Source organism: Alligator sinensis, unplaced genomic scaffold (genome assembly GCF_000455745.1).
Source record: "Alligator sinensis unplaced genomic scaffold, ASM45574v1 scaffold1094_1, whole genome shotgun sequence".
Taxonomy (NCBI): domain Eukaryota; kingdom Metazoa; phylum Chordata; order Crocodylia; family Alligatoridae; genus Alligator; species Alligator sinensis.
In genome coordinates, this window is record NW_005842562.1 from 728,613 (window position 1) to 735,126 (window position 6,514).

Sequence of the window (6,514 nt, forward strand, 5' to 3'; positions counted from 1 at the left end):
TGGACATGGGAATTTAAACATTTTACTGTGAGGTAAAAGGGACCTTAATGAGTATGAGCTCTGCAGTAATGGCCCACGTGCATGCTCTGGTTCACTGTAAGTGGAAGCTAAACCATGATAATTCAGCACTCGGTGAAAGAAGGGTAAGCTACTGTGGGTTAATGTCTACTTGCCATGGGATGAATGTGAACCTTGAAGAGCAACTAAACCTTGTTAAAGTTCTACCCCCTTCTACTCTATAATAAATTGCCTGTATGTCTGTACCCTCAATCTAATATTTCATTTTAACTTAATTGGGTAAAATATGCCACACTCGGATTCAAATGAGAGTGTCCATTTACAAGGTTTTCAACAATTAATGTTTAAAATGGTATGTGTCTCATGTAGATGAGACTTTAAATCTGTGCAACCAGTTCATACTGATTTAGGTTAATATTTGGTAAGATGTTATGATTCAGTTTTACCACTACTACCACAAGATTATAAGTTACACCTGGACTAATTATTCTTCATTTGCCCCAGACAGCATTAACCCATTCTCCTGTCTCCCCACTGTGGTGGCCTGGTGGTAACAGCACTTGTTCTCTTCTGAGATTTTCAACTCGGTAGGGACAGCTTTTTTAATTCTGCCAGACCCCTGTGATTATAGCTGCTTTGAGGATGCACTGAACTGGTGCATCATATCTTCTCCCTGGTCAAAACTTCCCAAATTTTCGTCTATGTTGGCAAAAGAATGCTTTTGCTGGTAGGATTTTACATGTTCCTTGAATGGAATAAGCTACACCAGCAAAAGCTATTTTATGTCATGATCAATGTGTTTATACTACGACTTTTGCCAGTATAGAAATGCTGTAAAGAAAGATCACATCCCAAAACAACATTACTATACCAGCAAAAGTTTCTAGTGCAGAATTAATCTGTTCTAGCTAGTGGCTGTAAACAATATGAGCCGTTTGCCCTGGCAGAGGCTCAAGCTGCAGAAATTGGTTTGGCTTTGCTATATTTCTAAAGCCCAGCCCAGCCCCAGGCTAGCCCTTAAGCTGGCTCTGCAGGGGCTGTTGTCTGCCCACACAACTCAGTTTGAGAAAAGATGACTGGTGGGGCAGTTTGGCTCAGCCAGCAGCACCTGTGGCATCCTGCAGCTAGGGGTTTAACAGAGCAGCCACAATGTTTTGCTTCCCCCTTACCACATCTGCCTTGATAATTCCAAGGAAAATGCTCTACTTGCCAGTATTTTCGAGAAAAATACCTTTCTTTATTCTGCCTGTCAAAAACAAGGTGCGTATCTTATTCAGACACACATTGAATGCTACTTATTTTAATTATGTCTATTTTTAGTTTATATTTTTATTTTTTGAGTTTATTTTTTATATAGCAGACTACTTAATGCATTCAATAAAAATAGTTCTTATAATAACTAGTACTTGGAAGGAAAATTTCAAAGTAATGCTGAGGCAGTATGCAGGCCAATCCTTTTGTTTCTAAATGGGATTTAAGGATATCTCCTTTTTTGGTCAATCTAGGTTTAAAGAGATCAGTATCCTTATTTCATTGTGCACACACAAGTGACCTTAAACATGATTTCTGCTACTTACAGTAGACATATTTTTAACTTTTGCAAAAAAGAGGAGAGGATTGCCTTTGTCAACTACTTTACTAAAGAGGATATGGCCATAAGTGCACTGATTTATTTACAGCAGGTAAATAAATATGTACCTTAATATTGTGTACTGTTTATTGTATGACAAAAATGTAGTGTAGTGTCCAGTTTTGTCTGATACACTGCAAGCCTCTGCTATAAAGGTTATTGCTATTTCAACTAAAAATGAAACTCTTGCTACAATATGATCATAAGAACAACACAACAGGGCTACAATTATGGTGCAGAAATAGCCACAGATCTATGATGTTATGTAAAGGAGAATTAGATATTTATTGATGACTAATTTAAGGAAGTAAAATTAAAATTGAAAAAGCGATCAAATGAGAATAATGAAATGGAATATGCCTCTGTCAGTTGTTTTTTTTTAATATTTTGTTTGGCTTTCTGGAAGCAATAGTACATCAAATATTTATTGCTCAATCTATTGTATTATTCCTTTTATAAGGGAATATGAGATTACCAAGAAATGCTCTGGTCTACATGCATTATTTTAAAAGCATGACTTGCCTAATGGGAAACTTTTCTTTGGTCTAAAAATAATCTTAATATGCGTTTAGCTATGGTAAATGTTTTTGAAAAAATGTTTGGTTTTTCTCTTGAATGTGAGCATAACTTTTATTTAGTGGGGTAAAGATTGGGACTGCCTGATATCTTTCTTCACAAATTACCTGAGAATATTTATTCATGGGTGTAACAGGGACGCTAGCAGGAGACCTGTTACTTGGGTTAGCTCCAGGAGGGGTGACCTCTGAATGCACCCTGCCACGTGGAGAGGATTTCACACCTAGAAAGAGTTTGGATGATTAGCCTGTGAAAAACAGAGATAAAACCGGCAGTGGGACATGTACTGTTTGCCTTGGGGCACCAGAATAGGAACACGGGGATAATCGAGACCCTAGAGAGACAAACAAAACAAAAGATGTCTAACCTGTGACTTGGGAGGACGCTGGGAGCTCAGGATCTTCTGAAGACACAACAGGTCAGACCCAGCCAGACTTGGCTAAAAAGGATCGTGCGGCTTTGTCGTGGCAGGCGAGTACAGGAAGAACATAGAATTATCACCCAACACGCTCATGATGGGCGTAAAAAACACTTGCCTGGTAGCAGCTTTTATATTTATTATTGCAAATCAGCTATTATTATTTTGATAGTTTCCTAAACTATTATCATACCCAAGCTTTAGGTAGCCAACAGCACAAAATTACAAACCAAAACACTTACACCTGTTCATATGAGCCATCAGCAAGTTATAAACTAAAAAAAAAAAAGGGTGCTCACTATGCCCTTATAGCAGTAGTTCTCAACCTTTCTAGATTCAGGGCACTCCTCCATAACTCTCTGAATTTGGTGCCATCCCAGTTGAGAACCACTACTGTGCTGCCTCAGCTTACTTCAATGGTTCTCCAATGCTGCCACTGCCAGGTAAAAGTGCCTTTGTGATTTGTGCACAGCCAGACTAGGCAGGCCTGCAGCATGAGCACCTGCTGCTGCCTACATTCAAGTTACCTGATGCTGAAAGCGGGCAGGAGTGCCTACTCTTGTTGCAGTTCTCTTTCTCTTACCAGAAGCAGGAACACAGAACAGATCCATCTGCCCTGTGCACCTTTTTTTCTGGGACATGCTGTTCAGGGTTAGACCAGGAAAAGCTGCAGCAAGGGCAGGCATGCCTGCCTGCTTTAAGCTTATCAGATACCCTTAATGCAGGCAGGAGTGTACACTCATGCTGCAGCCCTTCATGGTCTCACTGTGCCTGATGCATGTGGTGGTGGCAAGAGGATCATGGCACCCCTGACAGGGTCTCTCAGCACCCGACTGAGACCCATTGCCTTAGAGCAGAGGTTCTCAACCTTTTTGGAGTTGGAGGCACACCTCACTCATGACCTGCAGCCCTCTGGCCCTGCCGGTCCCCGTTACTCCCAATCAACAGCAGGGGGTGGTGCGTGGAGTGGGTGGGGGGCATGGCTCAGCTGCTGTCGCTCTCCTTAGGCTGCTCACACTGCCCCCCACTCCACCTCAGCTCCAGCGGCTGGAGGAGGTAAAGGCAGCGTAGCTGCCTCTGATCCGTTACTCCTCCACCTGCTGGTGGTATAGCTGGCATGGGGTCATGGCAGCAGCAATGAGTCTTGATGACCTGCTTTGCCCTCCCATGCCAGGTCCCACTGGCTGCTTCGCCCAGGCTGTAGTCCTATGTCCGCTGTGGGTGCAGAAATGGGGGGGTCACATACCCCCCAGGCCCATCACCTATGCCACTCACCCCCCAACTTACTGCTGCCTGGCTGCACATACACATGGTGCCATACACATGGTGCCATATCGGCCTCCTCCTACTCCTCCCAGCCCCAAGCAGCCCCTTGCAGGCTGGAATGCTGCCAGCCTGCAAGAGAAAACCCAGGGTTTCCCACATTTTTCTCCTTTAAAGGAGAAAATCCACATTTTTTTCTGAACCTGGTGGCAGCAGCAGCAGTGGTGGCAGGCTCAGCCTAGGCATGGGCTGTCCCAGCTAACCTCAGAGATCACAATGGCACCAGATCTGCAGTCCCCATGCATCTCCTAAAACTTGCAGCCCCCTAGGAGGCTGTGGACCCTCGGCTGAAACTTCTCCCTTAAAGATCTCAGTTTGCTTGCAGTTTGAGAGCAGAACCAAACCTGTCAACCTCTATTAGCCTGGGAACACCTTTTCTACTGACGTTCCCTGCAGCTGAGCTAACTTTCTGAGCTCTGATCAGTGAGATCTATTTTCCTAGAAAATAGTTTTTTGCCTTATCTTCAAAGTATATTTAAGACAACAATGTTAAATTCCATCTAATGACAATACATCCAAACTCTTGGTGTTAAATTATCTGTTTCAGATGACAAGTTTGTCTCCAGGGTAGACCAATTTATAGACCGTATTACTTGAAGAAAAGTATATTTTCAGGTAAGTACAGATAAATTTTCCTCCTCCTTTGTGCCACAGATCCGTTGCAATTAGATTGTCATGGCTGTTTGTCTGGGTAGAAAGCAGGATCATCCAAAACATATTCTTTCAATAAATGTTTCCTTTGTCTTTCTAGGGCCAGTAAGACATGAAAAAGACTTTGCCTGAGAGAAAGGAAATAGGATGCTGGCTAAACTAGATGACTCATATATAGAAAATATGTATTAATAGCATGTGTCAGTCTGACAATTTGCATCAGAAACTAGGAGTAATTACCTGGACCTCAGGACATGGTAATCCAAAACAACAGCTATAAATAACTGTTCAATAGGGGAGAGTAATTTTACCTATACTAGCAGCTAGGGACAACTCAATACCTTCCTAGTCTTTTAGGTGTGGCAGGCAATACCTATCCAGTTCATATATTTCCAGGGTGTATGTAGAGCGATATATAGTTACACCTTGCCTAGGTCAGCGTCAGATCTCCAAGGCATAGTTTTTCAGTACTCAGTACAGCATGCTTGAAAGAATATATCTTCTGTGGTTTTCAAATATGTTTTACTATTTGAATCTCTACTTCTGACTTGAAAAGCTGACTTCCTTGGAATCCTCAGGAGGAAGGATTTCCTTTGCAGGGATGCATATATACATCCCCAAAGGAGTCAGAGTATATCTACTGCCTGTTTGTTCTTGTTTTACTTGTTTTGAGATGCTACATTCTGAGAGAGTGAGAAAAGTAAACTGTCGATTTTTAGCAATTTATTTTCTCATTGAGAGTTTGCCCCTATACAATTACTACAGAGAGTCTCAAACATTGCTCTGAAAATGTTTCAAGTGGATAGTAATTAAACTAGGCTGAACTTTTTTGTTCTCCGCTCCCTCACATGGACCTTGTTTGGATCTCTCAAGGAAAGTATGGACCTTGGGGGCTCTCCAGAAACTCTCATCTCTGGTGCATGGGATCCATATATAGCCCAAATACCATATTTACTCAGTTCTAAGACAACCCTAAATTTAAGACTACCCATTAATAATTAAATTCTATACATGGAAAAATGATAAATTTGTTATAAATTTGTACCTGCCTCCCTCCCCAACCTCTGTTTCCCTTGCTTCCCCACCCCCTGCAAGCCTCTGCTCTCCCACTTCCACTCCCAGCCTCTGCTTCCCTGTTCCCACCCAGCCCTTTCTCCACTCTTCTCCCAATCTCTACTCCCCTCCCCCCCTTCCATCCTGTGCTCTTTGCTGGCAGGCTCCATCCCCATTCTAACCCCAATGCCTAGGCTGTAGTATTCACAAAGCCTGCTGTGGCTGCTGCTTGTGTCTCTATACCACATTTGACCATGCTTGTGCTAATTTACTGTACTTTATGAGACCTTTCATTGTACATGTTCTTTCAAGCAGCAGGCATTGCAGCAGGTGCTGCATAGTCTGAAACTCTGCACTGCTGTCATAAGTGGTTGAACCCAATAGTATAGCCCCACTTCATTAGTTCTTTGGAGTGTCTAGCTCTGAAGAACCATGAGGCTAACTGCCAGCTGTGGGACTCCACTAGTCCACTGTCTGAATCCAGTTTACCTTGGAGTTGCCCTTGATTGAGCCCTTTCATACAAAGAACATATCATGAAGACAAAAGCAAAGGTGAGCGCTCGAAACATTTTGTATAAGCTCACCAACTCAAAATGGGGAGTTAGCCCTTCACCCATCTGAACCACTGCCCTGGCTCTCAGCTTCTCTTTTTCCAAGTATGCATACCTTGTATGGGAGAGATCCATACATGCCAGGCCCCTTGACCCCATTCAGAAGGGTAGCTGCTGATGCATCACAGGATGTATTAAGCCTACCAGCCTAAACAGTGTGTACCTACTGGCTGGCATCACTCTGGCTGACGTCAGAAGAACAGTGGATAGAATGACTGAGACAAATTGAAGATG